The following is a 19395-nucleotide window of genomic DNA, read 5'->3' as shown; positions in this document are numbered from 1 at the left end:
GAGGCAGGAGAATCACTTGAACCCCGGAGGCAGATGTTGCAGTGAGCGGAGATTGTGCCACTGCACTCCAGCCTGGTGACAGAGCAAGACTCCATTTAAAAAAAAAAAAGGCCAGTTTCTAGTAGTTTGTAAATATGAGCTCTCAAAGCATGTATTACACATATTACACATGTAAACATACATATCGATGTGTATAAATAGATGTACATACATATAAAAAAACTGAAAAGCTAGGCTCAAAAATGAAGTAGGATCATGTGTAGTTATTACTTTAGTCTTTATGTTTTCCTACATTTTCCAAAATTTCTACAAATAAATATAGTTTGTAGAAATGTAAAAAATATTGTATTATTCTTCTGCAATTAAAAAACTGGTCACATAGGAAGACATTTAGATACTTAACTGTTTCTGGGTAGTTTAATCCTATACCAAACTATTGTTACAAATTAATTCCTGGCCGGGCACGGTGGCTCACGCCTGTAATCCCAGCAGTTTGGGAGGCCGAGGCAGGCAGATCATGAAGTCAGGATTTCAAGATCAGCCTGGCTAATGTAGTGAAACCCCGTCTCTACAAAAAATACAAAAAATTAACCGGGCATGGTGACGGGTGCCGGTAATCCCAGCTACTTGGGAGGCTGAGGCAAGAGAATTGCTTGAACCCGAGAGGCGGAGGTTGCAGTGAGCCGAGATCGAGCCATTGCACTCCAGCCTGGAAGACAGTGCCAGACTCTGTCTCAAAAAAATAAAATAGATAATACTAATAATAATTCCTAGAAATACAGGGCTCAAGAAATCCATATTGAAATTATTGGTTACAGATGGGATGTCAGTCCCTAAAGAGACAGGGTGGCCAGCCTGGGAGGGAGCGTCAGCTCTCCCAAGAGGAAAATAATCCAGCAAAGGTGTTTGGCTTAATGACAAGAATTTCCATTGCAAAAATATTTTCCATTCTTTAATCAGAGCCTAATCCAAAAGAAACTTCAGATGCCCGTCATGGTACTTTCCATTTTAAATCTCCACCTCCCGCTTATTTCGGTCTCCATAGCATTCCTGCCCTTTGTGAATGGTAAAGAAAAAGCTGGAAATTGTAAAGGTCTTTTTCAAATTGTCACCCATTTTATTAATCCCTCAAGTTGTAGTGGTGTGACTGAGTTTTTAACCAGCATTCCAGGACTAATAAAACAAATAAGAGCTGTCTAGTTTGCAAAGAGAAAAACTTATTCCAATTAACTTTCATGGATCCAAATGCTTGTAAATCTTGATGTTATTTTCACAGGCTATGTATATCCCTTTAAATAACAATAATAAATCATCATACCATGTATCATATTATTTATACATTATCCCATTTATGCTCAAAACGTTCCCAAGACTCTGTATAACTTCTGTGGCGTGAAGAAACCAAGGCCTCAAGCTGTTGAGTTGTTTGCCCAAGGACACACAGCTGACAAATAAGAAAGCCAGAATGTCTGACTCGAAACAGTGTACTGTCCACCTCACACCACCTCCTTCACATCTTAGAAGGTGGTTTGAGGTTGTGGAAACAACTATAAGTCATTCAGACCAAGGTCTCATAAATTAAAGGGGTCATTCAACCAATGGCTGTCAGTGAAGAATATTGAATGTGCACCATAGTCCGTGTATGGTTCTACTTGGGGAGATGGTCAGATGAATGGTCCTTACTGTCACCAAATTGAGTAATGGTATTTGGTCAAAAAATGATATGGGGGGGGTGAAAGAGGGGTGGGGATGGTTAATGCGTACAAAAAAAAAGGAAGAATGAATAAGACTTACTATTTGATAGCAAAATAAGGTGACTATAGTCAATAATAATTTAATTGTACATTTTAAAATAACTAAAGGAGGATATAATTGGATTGTTTATAACACAAATGATAAATGCTTGAGGGGATGGATACTCCATTCTCCATGATGTGGTTATGACACATTGCATACTGTATCAAAACATCTCATGTACCTATAAATATATACACCTACTATGCACCCACACAAATTTAAAATAAAATTTGAAATTAGAAAAAAATGAGGTGTCACTTTTAATGTAATGAGACTGTGTGTGTGTGTTTGTGCATGTTGTAAACCCGCTCCAAAGGCCTCCATTAGCACCTATGCCCTTGAAGGCACTGGGAATGTTTTAGATATTGGGCAATGTATGATTACCCTCACAAAAGAGGCTAGTTTCAGACTGATTTCACAATGCATGTTTGGTCACATTACTGAAAAGTAGTCTGAAAAACTGAAAATGTTGCTTTTGTGTGTTGATTTATTAACTTGTTAGGACACATGACTGTCAAAACCTTACCTATCATTAATACTTTCAGAGTCAAACTAAGGATTGACATTCAGGAAGTATAAATCTCATATTTCATTTGCCCTTTGTATCCTTTTAAAATATATTGCCTTGATTTGGAGTGATTTGAGGGTTTTCTTTTTTTAACTGGTGTTGCTATCTATCTATCTATCTATCTATCTATCTATCTATCTATCTATCATCTATCATCTATCTATCTCTATGTCTATATATTAGTTAGGAGCTGTTTTCTTTTTTCTTTGAGACGGTGTTTTGCTCTTGTTGCCCAGGCTGGAGTGCAGTGGCGCCATCTCTGCTTACCGCAACCTCCGCCTCCTGGGTTCAAGCGACTCTCCTGCCTCCTGAGTAGCTGGGATTACAGGCATGCGCCGCCACATCTGGCTAATTTTTGTATTTTTAGTAGAGACAGGGTTTCTCCATGTTGGTCAAGCTGGTCTCTATCTCCCGACCTCAGGTGATCTGCCTGCCTTGGCTTCCCAAAGTGCTGGGATTGCAGGCATGAGCCACCATGCCCAGTCTAGGGGCTGTTTTCTAAAAAATTGATATCTGATTCCTTCCTGTTCAAATCTTCATAATGTTACATTCTAGATCACTTATTTTTTGTGTGACTTTTCCTAGGAGCACTTGGTAGTGTTACCTTAAATATTACACTTGAAATAGAAAATTCACTAGGGCTTTAGCAGATATCAGGATGCTGATAGGCTAAGATCAAATTAGATGGTGTGGTACAGACCAAGTAGCGTTGACTCTTCTGCACCAATTAACATATGTGATTCTTTGATGGTCCCTACAAATAGGCCTTTTAATGTAGAGTAACTAGTACATTTTATTCTAGAGTCCTTAAAACTAAAAAAGTTTACAAAAAACCAGTCATAATTCTCGATGGTATGATTCACTAACTTCTACTCTTCTGTATTTTGAACTTCTAAATCCAGGCCATATGGCAGTGGTTCCCAAACTTGTCTGTAATAAAGTTTTTACTGGTTCACAGAGCAGTTAGAAAAGTGAACACATAGAGTAAATATAATAAATAAATGTATAAATGTATTCATGAATTGGGATGTGCTAGTTAAGCTAAATAATAACGCACCTCTAATATATAACCCTCAAATCTCAATTGCTTAACACAATAAAGGTTTATTTTGCAGTCCTATCACAGTCCATGAGCGTGAGGACTGCTCCAGTGATCATTCTGGGACCTGAACTCCTTCCATTCAGGGGCTCTGACATCTTCTAGAACCTGGGAAGGGAGGGTAGAGAGGACACACCTGCACCTAGCCACCTGACCCAGAGCAAGCATGCATCCCTTCTGCACTCCATTGCTAAGAACTAGTCACATGGCCCCACCTAAATGAAGGCGGGGGGCGGGGGGGTGAAAAAATGCAGTCCAGCAGCATACGCTTGAAGGAAAGTATGCAGACATTAGCCAAAACCTAGCTGGAATATGCTACAAGGTTAAGGCTACCTATCACCTTTACTTGGAAAGGAGGCTCTTTTATTCTTAGTTCATGTTTTTATCCTCCTTTTGTTAATGCGGAAAAAGTCCTTTCTTTTGTGGAAAACTGCAGCCTCAACTGGGGCTCAAGAGATCCTCCCGCCTTAGCCACCTGGGTAGCTAGGACTTCAGGCACACACACCAGGCCCTGCTAATTCTTTTGTGTGTTTGTTTTTTGTACAAATGGAGTCTCGCTATGTTGCCCAGGCTTGGTCTTTAGCCCCTGGACTCAAGTGATCCTCCCACTTCGGCCTCCCAAGTATTTGGATTACAGGCATGAGCCAGCACTCCTGGCCCCTAATTTTAAAATGAATTTCAAAATACTAGAACCACTGGCTTACAGAACACTGAGATATTAGAAAGCTACTGCCTGAATTTACTGACTCACTTCATAAAACGACTTCTAACTTTGAATGGTATAGCATTTGGTCACAGGTACTCTTTGAAATTGCAAAACATTTTTCTGCTATTTCTTTCTACAGACTCCAACAGCTACATCAGTGCAGGAGAACCAAAAACAAAACAAAGCCCTTTTTTTTCATTGTTTGTTTGGTAGGAATAATTCATTGTTTGGTTGGTAGAAATAATCACATCATTCTAGTGTTCTAGTATTCTCCACTCATTGAAACCATGTGCTCCCCCAAGGGATCTGGACACATTACCAGGAAAGTGGATCCCACTGGAATTTAACATCAAATGTTGCAACTTTAGTAAAATCATATTTGCAAAAGCTTTTCTAATAAATATAACTGTGCTTCAGAAGAATGGTCAACAGTGGAAGCAGCTGTTACTACTGAACACTTATTAGCCGCGTTACTGTCCTCTGCTTACCTGGATCTGTTAGGATGGTATTTCCCTATCATTACAGACATGTCAGTGATCCCACAGTGTCCAATTTTGCGTCTAGCACCAGAAGCGCCCTCCTGAGAGGAACACAGATCTCTACCGGCACAGTTCTCAGCATGCGGTAGCTGCTCGTTACATGCTAAATGAAGGACAGAGATCATCTCTTTCTGGTGTCGGCAGATTGGCTCCTATGTTCTTGTTTGCTGTCCCTTTATTATTTGTACTTGCAACTCGGCAAGTTGCTTCACTCTTCAAAACAGTCTTGAGTCTATCGCCACCCATTCTCTTACAACCATCCCTAACAATCATTCTTGTTGTTGCTTGGCTGATCTAAAGATTTGTTATGTCAGAGTGGGATAGGGTGACAATTTGTAACACTTCTTTTCAATTCCCAAAGATCACTGATCTTTCTCTGTATTGGGTTACAGACAATAGTGTGCACTCTTTCCCTAACCCACTCATTTGTTTCTACTCTCCAACCACAGTAAAAATTATAGTTATCCTATGTTATGTGTCTTCTATGTTCCAGAAACAATGTTGGGTGCTCGACATATGTGTATCATCTCATTTAACACTGACCTTAGCTCTGTGTGTGGGTGTTATTAGCCTGGCTTGATAGATAAGGAATCTGAGGTTCAGTGAAGCATGCCTCAGTAACTAAAAGTATCATATTATTTTCATAATTACATTGCAGTGTGGCTTTGAGGTTTGGCAGATGTGAGTTTGAACCCTAGCCCTGCCACTCATTCTAGTGGGACTTTGGATGAATTGCTTAACTCTCCTGGACCCATTTCCCTGGGGTGCAAGGAGTCCCAGTGGGGGCCAAGCACTCCTTTTGGGTGTGAGGAAGAGGGTTTGCAGGTGCTACCATGGAGTGTCCGGTTCTTGATCTGTTCACCCCTCTCGAGGGTACTCTGGGAAGGTCAAGTTCTCAAACTCCCCAAAGTCTCAAAATCCCCGAGAAGCCCCTTTCTGCAATTTGGGGTTTGCTCATGACTCCCTAGAAGTAGCTGAAGTTTTTCTAAGAGGACATGAACTGCTCACATTTCCCGAAATACTTTTCAGAGGGGTCTCCAGGGCCCATCTCAAACAAAGCCTATCGGCAGTGAGGTCCTATGGTTTCTCAAAGTTAAATTGCGGTAGGTTTGGCCCTTCCACCTGTTCAAAGGGACTTCTTTGCTGGGTAGTTAGCCCTGCGTAGTGGGTGTATCCCAGGGCCCTACAACGCTCAAAGTACTACCACACAGTGTTTACTAAGGTGACCCAGGAATGTCTTTAGCCATTATTTACAGGAAAAAAAAAAGTGGAATGAAATAGCAGATGGGCTTAGCAAAGGGCTCTTTGAAATTCACAATACTCTATCCGAAAAGTCTCTACAGAAACAGTACTCCCGTAGGCCTTGGTTATAAATATTTAAAGGTCTGAACACACGGAATGCCAAATTTGTCTATCAGCTCTGCAAATGGAACAACCTATTAATTTTCCATTAGTACTACACATTTCCTAATTTATACATGCCTCAAATCGAGCTGTCCCGCCCTTATACAGCGGTTCGGCTGCTCCCTGGGGTGACCTAAGTGAGTCAGCTGCAAAGGAGATTGATGCTTTTATTTGCAGTTTGTTCTCAGCCTTTGACCTCGGAGAAACTGCTTTCGTAAGAGGGTAGGACTCTGCTTGGCGGGGGTGGCAGGGGGCAGATGTTTTCAGAACAACCCATCGGTGACATCTTGTGACCTGCAAGGAAAGGCCTATGAGAGTAAGGGCCTCCTTTCTCAGCACGCCTTTCTCCTCACCCTAGTAACACCTCAGACCGTGTTTACACCAGAATTAACATATTTCAGGGAAGCATGCAAAAGGAAATCAAGTCTACCTTTGCCTGGGCTTTGAGAATTTCTGAGCAATTTCTCACCTCCATTCTGCCTTATGCTTAGCTCTCTGAACACGGTGGCTTAGAAGAAGCAGCACTGAGGTCAAACTCTACTTCTCTACCCTGAACACCTTCTGTCTGGAGAGAAGCAGAGAAAAAAGAAAGAGCTGGTCCTTGTTTGTCGGTGAGAAGAATGGACCACATCCGTGGTTCTAAACCTGAAGCCTAAGAGTCAGCTGAGATGCTGGTTAAAATCCAGATTCCTGGGTCCCATCCCCAGTGGCCCTGGTTCATTAGTTCAGACTCCCCTGCGGATGGCTTCCAGACTAGCTTCTAGGGGGACATGGTGATCACTTAGTCCACCCAAGCTGATACAGCCTGAGGTTCTATAGGTCATTCACCCCTGCTATTCCTGGCAGCCTGGGGCCAGACAGCCAGTTCTCATCAAGCCTTTAACCAGTCACTGCCTCACTGATGTTAGATGTGACCTGGGCTTCCTGGTCAAATTCCTGATCATCCTGTCTTCCTCAGGAATAACAACTCAAAGTTCCCGTGTTCTTCCTCTGCAGTCAGAGATACCTAAAAAACAAGGCAAAGAGAAACAAGAGAAACTGGTTTACAGCCAAAGGGAAAGGCTCTTTGATCCATCTTTCTCTCACCACTGCCTACTCCTTCTGTTCCATTCCTGCCTCTAATAGGCACAGTCATCATTTTTATATTTTTTAAATAAATAAAAGCACAATCATGTCAGGGCTCAGCAGCACCTCTGAGAGGATCTGATCCCCTTCCTTACTGTTCAGGCAAGAAAACTGAAGACAGAGGTTAAGGAACTTGCCAGACGTCACAGCCAGCAGAGGCAGTGGTGGGATTTGAACCGAGGTAGTCTGACTCCAGCATGCAGGCTTGTAACCAGAATGTTCCATAATGCATAGATGCAATAAGAAAGCTGATCTAATAGCACAAGACTGGCGAGCATAACAATGTTGGGAAGATACACGCAGAGGGCGGGGGAAAGGTTATCCTTGTGCTATTCTTGTAATTTTGTTCAACAAAATTGTCAGCATGTGGGCAGAAAAACAGGCAAAGCCACACACTGTCTTAACCATTTGCAAGCACAGACTGTATCACAAAGGGGATTAAAACTCACATGGTCGGATTCTGACTTCTCTTGCTCCCTTCCCTTAACTCACAAGAAGAGTCAGGCGGCCTGGGCCGGGCTGGACCCCTCATGGGCTCCAGCAGCCTGGAGTTCTTCTTCCCATGCTGCCTCTTCCCAGCTGCATGGGGCAACCACTCCCCTTTTCTGGGTATTGTTTCTTCTGTAAATCGGGGAGAGGATTGTTCCAGGGGATTACTGAGGGTGCTTTCCAACTCTGAAGTTGTAGGTGTGTCCTACCCTTGAGTGGCAGGGGTATCAGCGTAGCTTTCTGTGCAGCTGAGGGGGACAGTAAATGCATGGTCACATGCATTTTTACAGACCAATTTTGTGTCGATTCATACCTCAAACTCCATGAATGGAGAGAACTTTCATAGCCCTTGTAGCTTCTCTCAGCATCTAGAGCAGGATTCTGCCGGTGACAGGTATTTAGCAAATATGGCAGAGCGGCTGTTCCCAGGGCCAGAGCCACTTGCGGGTCCTCCAGAATCTTGATAAGGCTCCCCTTTCCATAGAGCTCCTTCCCCCCTCCTCCTATCCAAGACTGGATTTAGGGGGCTCAGGATTCTACAAACAAAGCTGAGTGACCCTCTGACCCTGTCATCTCACAGTGACTGACAAGAAGACAGCCTATCTGTCTCCCTGACTCCTGGGAGGCTGTTCCTCCTAGTCCTTACAGAAACCTGGCTGGAGACAAACTATTGGCCATTTTGCTTCTTGCTTGTTTTGCCTTGGGTCTTTCATTGTTTTCTTGATAAAACAAAAGGTGTTCAGTCTCTTAGAAGTATTGCCCAGTCCTTACCCTTGACAACAGCACCCCATCACCAATAGTCAGTCAATTTCATTTCTCCCATATCCATATTTCCCTTGCTTCTGGGGTAGGGGAATGGGTTTTGGCCCTGGTTTCATACAGCTGCAGAATGATTTCCAGAATGATTTCCCATGATGGCCATGTGAGAGGAAACAGGCACGAACTGCCACCTGGGAGTGATGTCTGGTCAGACATTTCATCTTCCTTGGTGGCAGGCTGGTGAAAGCCAAAAGTTCATCCTCCAGGAACGTTCTGGAGATTGTGCCGCCTGGAGGTAAAAGGTTATTCTAAGTCAGTCTCAGAACTTTGGACCTTTGATGTCTAATTCAATGGTTAGAACATGGGCTAAATGCTTTTCATCCCTAGATGGGGCCAGCGAGCTTGGTTTAATTCAGTGGCCTAAAGCTCACCACTGACTCTGTCTTGGTGAATTTCAGTGTAGTTATTCAACAGGAAAACCAAAACGAGAGGCTTCACCTCAACTCCTCTCAAGCCGGTGTGCTATCCCAAAGCCATTTGAAATGCCGACACCGATTTGGCAATGACATATAAGAAGGAAGAGTTATGAAGCTCAGCATCAAAGACTGACATTCCTATTTCTTCCATGCTTTCGTTATGTTAATGTCACCTCCTCCACATTACTTTCAGATGGAAAGAAAGAATGGTCACATGAATGGTCAACTACAAAAATTAACTATTTTCAGTCCTGGCTTAGGTAAAAATCATGTATATGGCAACTCGTAAAGTTAAGTATTTTCCAAAAATATTTTTTACTGCCTTAAAATACTGGAAAAGCAGAAGAATAAAGATGTTCTATTCAAGAATATAAGTTTATAAATAAGTGGCGAAAGAAAGGAACACGAGGCTGAGCGCAGTGGCTCACGCCTGTAATCCCAGCACTTTGGGTGGCCGAGGTGGGCGGATCACCTGAGGTCAGGAGTTCGAGACCAACCTGACCAACACGGGGAAAACCCATCTCTACTAAAAATACAAAAATTAGTCGGGCGCGGTGGTGGGTGCCTGTAATCCCAGTTACTTGGGAGGCTGAGACATGAGAATAGCTTGAACCCGGGAGGTGGTGGTTGCAGTGAGCCAAGATTACGCCATTGCACTCTAGCCTGAGCAACAGAGAGAGACTCCATCTCAAAACAAACAAACGAAGAAAGAAAGAAAGAAGGAAAGAAAGAAGGAAAGAAAGAAAGAAGGAAAGAAAGAAAGAAAGAAAGAAAGAAAGAAAGAAAGAGAGAGAGAAAGAAAGAAAGAAAAAGACAAAGAAAGAAAGGAAGGAAAGAAGGAAGAAGGGAGGGAGGGAAGGAAGGAAGGAAGGGAGGAAGGAAGGAAGGGAGGAAGGAAGGAAGACGATCAGGGGGCTGGAAGGACCTGGGAGAGTGTGAAGCCCACTTGGATGAGGATCAAAGCTCAGAGAGGCCGTGTGCTTTCCTAAGGTCACACAGCTTAGGTAAGGGTTAAAATAAGAGAACATTTAACCCTTTTATGCCTGAGGTTGCCATTTTTGAATTTTTGCAATCAGACCTTGGCGATGACCTTAAGTAGTAGGATATAAATACCTCCCACGTGCTCAATGTTCCAATAATGGAACACTAGGCATAAATGGGTTTTAAACAAGTAAAAACAAAAACTCATTTTTCTGATTCCTAGTATAGTGCTTGTTCCTCTACATAATGTTGCTGTCTAGATCTTTTTTTAGATTGTTCATCCATTTTGGAAGCCTAATTGGCAACATACTGGAATTTTCTGAAATCCACAGAGAGAAAAAAAGAGCCAACTTCATTCAGTTTTTTTGTTGGCTTGTTTTGGTGGAATGTATAAACAATTCACCAACAGACATCATTTCATAGTCTGAAAGCAGTAGGGAATTAAAGAGATTTTGTGCTCAACCTCTCAGTAGAGGAAAGCCCTGTGACATCAATGCACAAGGCTATGGTTGAATTATTTTGGATTTGAGGTATGTGTGTGGGATTTGGGGCATGAAAAGAGGTAAGAGAGGAATTAAAAGGAATTGTTGCTTTCTGGAGAGCCCTGAGGTCAGATACAACTACAGTGAGCTGATCTGCATCTCTTCTTATAAGGAAAATACTATCACTCAGCTACGTTTCTGAGAAAGAGAAGCTTTCTGTTTAAAAGAGGACCACAATGAGTTTGTTGAACTAAATGACTCTTTGTGAAGGAATGTTGTAACAAGGAATGGCTAAATGTCATTTGAAATAGGCAAGTTAATCCAATCTGTCACTGATGGACATTTGGGTTGATTCCAAGTCTTTGCTATTGTGAATAGTGCCGCAATAAATATACGTGTGCATGTGTCTTTATAGCAGCATAATTTATAATCCTTTGGGTATATACCTAGTAATGAGATGGCTGGGTCATATGGTACATCTAGTTCTAGATCCTTGAGGAATCGCCGTACTGTTTTCCATAATGGTTGAACTAGTTTACAATCCCACCAACAGTGTAAAAGTGTTCCTATTTCTCCACATCCTCTCCAGCACCTGTTGTTTCCTGACTTTTTAATGATCGCCATTCTAACTGGTGTGAGATGGTATCTTTCAGAAAACTTGCCTATTTACATGAGTGCCTCTAGCCATTCACAGTTGCCCACGTAATGCAAATCCTTTTGCTTCTCCATCACCGGGACACCTTTCCTTGGAGTGAGCCTCTTCTCAGTCTTCAGGATCCAGCTCAAATTGCACCTGATAAAGTGTAGCCTTCTCATACTGGCCCAAGGCCAAACTCCTTTGTCAGGTTTGCATCTATACCTCAATATGGAATTTACCAAAATGATTCCTTCCTGCCTTTCCTTCTCCACTTGATCATCAACTCCTCAAGATTAAGGACAAGGTTATATTTATCTTTACACTCTATCTTTACACCTAATACAGTGCCTGTCCATGTGATGGCTGATTTTATTTGTCAATATTGGGGGTGCAACAACATGATGCACTGTTGTTTGGTCAAACATCAGCCTAGATGTTGCAGTGAAGGTATTTTAAAAGATATAATTGATATTTAAGTGAGTTGACTTTGAGTAGATTACCATACATCATGTGGGTGGTCCTCATCCCATCAGTTGGAGGCCTTAAGAGAAAAGACTGAGGCCCTACAAAGGGGAAGGAATTCTGCCTTCAGACTCAAGTCTGCAATGTCACCTCTTGCCAGAACTTCCAGCCTGCTGGTCTGGCCCTGCAAACTTTCAGACTTGCAGTTCCCACACTTTCTTTTAAAATGAATCAACCTCTGTCTCTCTCTCTTTCTATCTCTCTCCATATACATGTATATGTCCAAATATATATGTGTATGTATTGAATCAATATCTTGTTGATTCTGTTCCTCTGGAAAACATGGAGTAATGCAGCACATGTTTAGTAAGAGTTTATTGAACCACCAACTTAATAGCAAGGACAGGAAGATGGCAAGTAGGGCTAAAAGCTGGGTGGGAGAGGGAAAATGCTGGAAACTATGTGGGTAGATAGAGATTGAATAACCAGGGAAGAAACTGCATGCCACTCTTTTTAAAATAATGATGTCTACCTTTATTATGCACCTGGGTACCATATGTGCATGGAAATATTTTAATGCAATTGGATTTCCTTGAATTTTAGAGACTCTCATGTAAATATCAAACTGTAAGGTAGAATGCGATTAAGATATTGAAAAAGGGATTTAGGCCAACATAAAGCACATATAATAAAGGGTATTTATGTTTTATGGGGGATTTTCCGGAATCTTTAGAATCTTTGGGGACTGGATTAAGTCCCTGGGATTCCTAAACCCTTAGGAGTCCTCAAACTATTTTCAGTATTTTAAAAGTCACATTGAAGTCCTACCCCTGCCTGCTAAGCCTGCCCAGTCTCATTAAAATGTCAAATTTTGTTTGCTTTGGGCTAAAATTCTATGAACCAAGTTTGATGGTTATCTGTTGCTGCCCAGTATCTCTAATTGGCAATTGCACATATCTTGGAATAACTTTTTAAAAATGGAAGCATGGATCAACTAATTTGAAAATACAGATTGTTTGATAACAAAGTCTTTTAAAACTAAGGAGGCACAAAAGGTGGAGAAAAAGAGAAAGGTAATGAATGGAGTTTCTAGTGATGGGCAGGTGAGGAGCCTCCTAGTGGATAATTACTGAGCTCCTGAAAGGCCCAAGAGTTGAGTAAAGTCAGTGCAGTATCTGGTTAGCTGTAAAGTTCATGGTGGTCCAATGTTAAATGCCCTGAGGTTGCACATCCAGCCAAACTCAGGCACAGATGCCACTAGGGAGGTGGCTCAGAGAAGCCACCACAGGAAGCCAGAGCATCCAGGTGAGATGTAACATGCTTACAGCAACTGCAGCAGCACTGTTCATTCAGCCTTGATCAAGGAAGGCCAGGAGCTCCAAAACTCAGCCAAACTTTGGGCCCCATCTCTGCCCCTCACTAGGCCTTTGACCTCTTTGTGCCTCAGTTTTCTCATTGGTAAAAGAATCGATAATGATGGGTTCTAGAGTTGTTGCAATAAATAGTGTAACATATAAAGCACGCAGAACAATGACCGGAACAAAGCAAGCCTCCAATGCAGGTGGATTCTTGTTACACGTCAGGCACTGTCCCAAGAATCTTGCACACACCTTTTCCCAGTCCCCAGAACAATCCCCCAAGGAAAACACTATAATTGTCTCCATTTCATAGATGAGTTTAAGGAACTTGTCCAGCGTCACTCAGCTCATCCGTGGCAGAAACTGGACTCAAACAAAGCCTTGATATTACCAACCAGGGTGTGCCTGCCTGGGGACACCAACTTACCTCACTCACTGTGTGCCGTGGGGCCAGTTGCCTGGCCTCCCTGAGTTTGCGTTCTTTCATCTGTAAAGGTAGAGGGTTATTTTCCAATTTCAATAATATATGCATTATGGTTATGTATGAGGTCATCATTGGGGAAAGCTGGGCACGTACACACCCTCTAGACTCATGTTGTAACTCCTCCTAAGCTAAAATGATTCAAAGTAGAAAGTTTACAAACCACTGTAGGGATACACTACTTGGCAATTTTCCTTGTATTGGGCACATACATGGTGCTCAATCAATGCTTCTTGATGTGATTTGTTTGATTTCTAGACACTAGAATGTGACCAGTACTGACCATATTGCTTTGTGTGACATGAAAAAACAGGTCACTACAAAGTCTCTCGATTTAAGTAGCAAAAACAAAGAATCTGAGTTGATGGAAGCATTTTATTCTTTAAAATAGTATCTCTCGGCTGGGTGCGGTGGCTCAGGCCTGTAATCCCAGCACTTTGGGAGGCTGAGGCGGGCAGATCTCGAGGTCAGGAGATTGAGACCATCCTGGCTAACACGGTGAAACTCTGTCTCTACTAAAAATACAAAAAAAAATTTAGCTGGGCGCGGTGGCGGGTGCCTGTAGTCCCAGCTACTTGGGAGGCTGAGGCAGGAGAATGGTGCGAACCTAGGAGGTGGAGCTTGCAGTGAGCCAAGATAGTGCCACTGCACTCCAGCCTGGGCGACAGAGCAAAACTCCGTCTCAAAAAAAAAAAAAACAAAAAAACAAACAAACAAACAAACAAAAAAACCAAAAAGAATAGTATGTCTCATGGTATTAAAAATTTATGTATTTAAAATAAAAATAATAATAATACAAATAAACTAGGAGGTTGGAGGCAGAGATCTCTAAGGCCCCTTCCTGGGGTAAAATGCTTGTTCAGGATAGAACAAGCCACTCCTTGCAGGTCCCCTCCCCCAGCCCCCTTGAGCAGAGGCAGGATTTTGTGTACGTCTTGCCCAGTGCCTGAGGCTGTCAGTCACACCTCCCTGTCTCCTTTCAGTTTAGACACTGACCTCCCTGGTAAACACGAGTGTGTCCAACTTCTACCCTTGAAATTACTATAGCTGCCTTCGGGAGCAGCTGGAAATCCTTTCTGCCAGGCATGTTTTGTCTGATCACATCTGGCCAAAGTGGAGGTAAATACAGAACTAAACAGCTCTCTTTCTGTGTCTTGGGGAGCAGTGAAAACCTGGGATCAGGCAGGTGGGCTCCAATCACTTTTCCCAAAAACAGCCACAAAGGGGTTCTTAAGAAATAAGTAAATAAAAATAAAAGCCCAGTGTTCTCTTTTTGATTGAACACCCCGTTAACTACCCGGGGTTTTGTTCTGGACAGAGAGCTCTGTGTCTCTTAATTTGTTACACAAAAATTAAGCAGAACTGGACACATGAGTCAATCTCTGTGTGCCTCAGTTTCCCCATCTGTTGTCAGTAAGCTTCTGTTCTGTGAGAAGCACTTTATTTATATGCTGGAAAGGGAGGGGGTGGGAGGGAAATAGAATAGAAATGCAGGCCTTCTTTTTTCTTATTTTAATCCATGGCCACACTGTAAAGCAGCCCATTTTAAAAACTCAGCTGTCAGAAGAAAGTCAGTAAGACCATACCAGTGGGGCTAGGACCAGGCTGAACAGAAACAATTGACGTGGTTCTAGCTTGGTTCCTTCACAAATAGCTCTCACTGGGAGCTGCTCCTCAAGGCCAGGCCTTCTGGGTCGTCCTGGGCGTCAGATGGAAATGATTTGGGCACATCCGGTATGGCTTGAATTTGATCCTTAGGGTAAGATCTGAGAAAGAAAAGAAAGGCAAACTGATTCCCCTAAAAACTATGCATTCTGAAAACCTGATATTTAATGCTCACCCCTTAGAGCTGTATACCTAATTATTGGTTTGTAAGACACAACATGATTTTCCCCCTAATTCTTTCCAAAAATGCATTCCACAAATTGTTAGCATCCCTGCCAATAGCCTCAGTCAACTCACATACCAGCTTTAAAGTCAACCCCTTTTAAACCAGTGCATCAGTCCCTTGAGTTTGGGGATTATTTCCAGATTCCTATAGCTGCTGGCCTTTTTTTTTTTTTTTTTTTTTTTTTTTTTTTTTTTTTTAAGTTGAAAATGATCATGTGTCTTTGTAGCTGTTAATTTTTAGAGAGAAATAGACAGTGGCAGCAGTGCATGTACACAATAGCTGTGATATCCTCTAAGGCCCCTTAGCACAGTCTAAGACACTCCACCACCCACTTCCTTGTTGCATCAGCTCTTTCATAAGGGCTCAAAACTCTCCATGTTCAGAATGTCCAAGAAATTCCCATATATATTATTGAGGCTTTGCCATTATGATTTGTCATATTACGGAGAGGTGGTGAAACATGATGGCTTAACACATGGCCTCCCAAACAAACTGCCCAGCTTTGAAGCCCAGCTATTTGCTACTTGTCCCTGTGTGACCTTGAGCAACTTATTTAACTGCAGGGTGCCTTAGTTTTCTCATCTGCAAAATGGGAATCATATTAGTACCTACTTTATACGCAAATATGTATAAAGTTGTGTTCAAGCAGGGCTTGTACAGAATTAGTTCCACACAAATGCAAGTTACTATCACACAGTGTTTTTAGGTAGGGCTTTGCACCATCAGGGACTGCTCTGATGACTTTTAACTATCCACATGGAAGATGGCCAGAAGAATCTGGGGACAAATGAAAATGCATGCAGAGAATGAAGGGAAGGATGCCGAGTGGCTTTGTGACTCTTCTGAGGACATTTAATTTTCTTTAAAAAAGGCTGATGAAGGAGGGAGTTACAGACTGTAAGGACCAGGGAGTGCTCAAAGACCATGAGGCTCTCCTCCTCATTGCAGAGCCTGTTGTTAGGAAGTTGAGTGCAGAACTTGTGCCAGCCCCTGGGATCTCTCAGTCCCCAGCCCCTAGGCCCAGTTCTTCCCATTGCTCAGTGCTGCCTCTCTTGGGGGAGAGGCACTGGGTCCTCAGCTCTCCTAGTGTGGATTCTACAGCACTCAGGTGGTTGGCCTTGTTTTGAGTTTCGTCTTTTCTGATTCCCTATATATCTTTTGGCAGGACCGTTTTGCTCAAATGCAATTTTCTCACCCGACTCCCACACTTACGAGTCTCTAGGGCTTCCCCCCCTGTGTGTGGTGTGGCTTTGGACCTGACTCTAATTTTTATGGAGGCTTAAAGAAGCAGTTTCATTACTTCTCATGTTTTATGTCACTTCTTATTCCATCTAGTGCTTAATAATTTGCTTTCCCAACGAGTAGGTGCTCAGTAAAGGCTTTTTGACAACAGAAGGGACATAGGGGTACTGAAAAGTTGCTCGACATAAGTATCTCCAAGGCTACTCAGCAATTTAATGGCAGGTATAGGAGAAGATCACAGTTTCCTCTTTGTTCTCTGTTGCATCTGATGGGAATAGGATGTGGAAGCGTGATACCTCCACTTAGATAATACAGAAGACATGTTTATTCTGACCATTGAAGTCATCTGTGACACGGAGTGTCAAACAATATTTATTTTCAGGCTCCAATGGGATGGCAGAGATAGAAAAGAACAAGAGGCAGCCTAGGCTAGCAAGGAGGGCCTGGACTGGAAGTCAGGAAGTTATGTGATTGTTCGTAGAGGATGTAATGATTAGAAGCTATTCTTAATCAAATAATTCTTAATACAAATTCTTAGAACTTCCATGTCTTCAGCAGCTCATGCAGCTAAGAAAGAAATTATCCACGCCCTGGAGGACCCTAAAACCCACCAGCATCAGCTCCCTGGCTGCCACACTCAACCCAAGAGCGGAATAAGTTTCATGGGACCTGTGCCACATACTGAAACAGGACTGCCAGCTTCCCAGAGTGGTCAGTGATGCTCCTCCAACTGCAGCTACTCTTTGACGACCTGGAGGGGTGTTTAGTCATCATCTGAGCCAGTGCAGTTCAGATCAGCCCAGGGTTCTGATGAGGCACCACACAGGCATGGGGAGGATGTGGGGAGCTGAATGGGCAGAGTCCTGGGGCCCCTCCTTCATTTCCACTGGGCAGCCCTGCTTTCAAAGAAAGTGTTGTGATTTAGAAAGAAGAAAACCTTGACTTAGAGCCACTGCTTTGGGGAATTAAGTCTCAGAGATGAAGTAATGGGCTGCAGGTCATTCAGTCAGTTGGTAGCAGAGCCTGGGGTGGAATCCAAACCTTGAGCGCCTTGTGCCCAGTCCCCTTCCACTTCATTCGCTCGTGCTGCCTAGTGTCTCATTATACATATACATCTCAAATAACGATGCTAGAGGATGCTCCAGTAACACTTTTTTTGAAAAGCATTACAAAAGAAAGCACCAAAATGTCCACGAAAGCATGTACAAGGTTATCGATCTCCAACAGCCCAACGCAACAAGATACTTTCACACCCAGCTTGCAGGTGGACTGTTCTCTCTCCTCCACCCCAGCTGAAGATAAACAACGCCAGCCCTTGGCATCATCAGCTAGTCAATAACTTAGTTTTCCAGGTCCTTCTTAAAAAAGACAGTCCCTCCTCCTCTTTAGCCCTTTTTTCACTGTCAAATCAAGAAGGAATCTGCCACCAATAATTCTACCGGAACCTCCATTGACTGACTACATTTCCGCTGTGACTAAATGTCTTCAGAATTCTCTGTTCCTTTGTGGTATGTGCTGTTAACATTTTATCTCTAATGATTTCAGTAAAGACTTTTTATGAAAGGCATTTCGAATGTCCGTGACAGAAACAAGGGTTCTGTTTTCTCGGTGGCTGGGGAAGACCTGGTGATCATATCAGGTGTTAATTCAAGCTACCCTCAGGTGGCTTAAGAGCAAGTCCTGTTTTGATCTTTTAAAGGCAGAAATCCCTCCCTAGTCATCAGGACCTATGAGTAGAACTTGAGGCATCCTTTGTTGGTTTTTCAACCACAGGCTGCCTGAAAAGCCCCTCCACGCCTCTTGCCAGGACTCTGCCTGGTAGGGAAAGACACAAGGGCCGTGGCGGCACCCTCTTCCCTGGCCCCTTTCCTATTCTACCAAAAATCTTAACTTTCCCCTGCCTCTGCCAACTCCCCTGTGGTCTCAAGTGTTCCAGGAAATGAGGAGTAATTCTTTAAATCTTGCTTTAAAAGGGGAACACCATGTGACTCCTCCCTGTGGTGGGTGAGGGGTGGGGTGGGGAGGCTGAGGGGGCTCAGTGGTGCCTGGAGAAGTCCAGGTTCGGGTCTCCTGGGGGAGGAGCCAGCTCTGTCCCTTCCACTCAGCATCAGCCAGCCTGGAGACCACATCAGATTGGCATAGCTCCCTGGAACAGTCTCCCATTCCCTTCATCCTCCACCACCGCCCCACCACCCCGCCCCCGCCTTCACTTAGCTCTTCCCTCCCTCTGCCCCCAGGCTCCTACTTGCATTCTTTATATCTTCTGGCATTTTTCATGTTGTTTTACTTTGTATTTAATAATAGCTCCACATTCTCTTCTTTATCTGAAATCAAGGCTCATACCTGCATCATGCGTTCACTTTGGGAGTAAAATTTATGGCCGAGCTTGCCATGGGGTTAATTGCTTTTCATTAACTTCATACTTCTTAATTATTACAGATTATTTGCCTGTACTAGAAACAGTTCCATCCTGTGCTCCAAATTTACTGGCCTTCAATTGCAACCAGAAACGGGAAGTCTTGGATTGCCCGTGCTTGGGGAGTGAGGTTCCTGGCTTTGCGCATCAGAGTCTGACCAGACTGAGGGTAGGAAGAGGGTGGTAATTCTAGATCTTTAGACTTCAAAGCCCAGATTAGGGCCCGTAGGCCAAATAAAAATTGAATTTAGCTTTTCTGAGCCATAGACTGTTCTGTGTCTCAATGCTCAAATCTATAAAGTGGAGTTAGAAAGACAGAAAGGCACGATGTGTATATTTAATAACAAGTTTCCTTTAAAATCAGTTTGAAAAACCTATACTTCATATAATGAGTGGGGTTTCTAAAGCAAGAAAGAGAGAAAAAGTATACCCACCAAAGGGGAGGGGAGAATAAATCCCAGTGGAAAATTCGTGCCTTTCTGC

Source organism: Macaca fascicularis, chromosome 3 (genome assembly GCF_037993035.2).
Source record: "Macaca fascicularis isolate 582-1 chromosome 3, T2T-MFA8v1.1".
NCBI lineage: Eukaryota > Metazoa > Chordata > Mammalia > Primates > Cercopithecidae > Macaca > Macaca fascicularis.
This window is presented reverse-complemented; position numbering follows the sequence as displayed.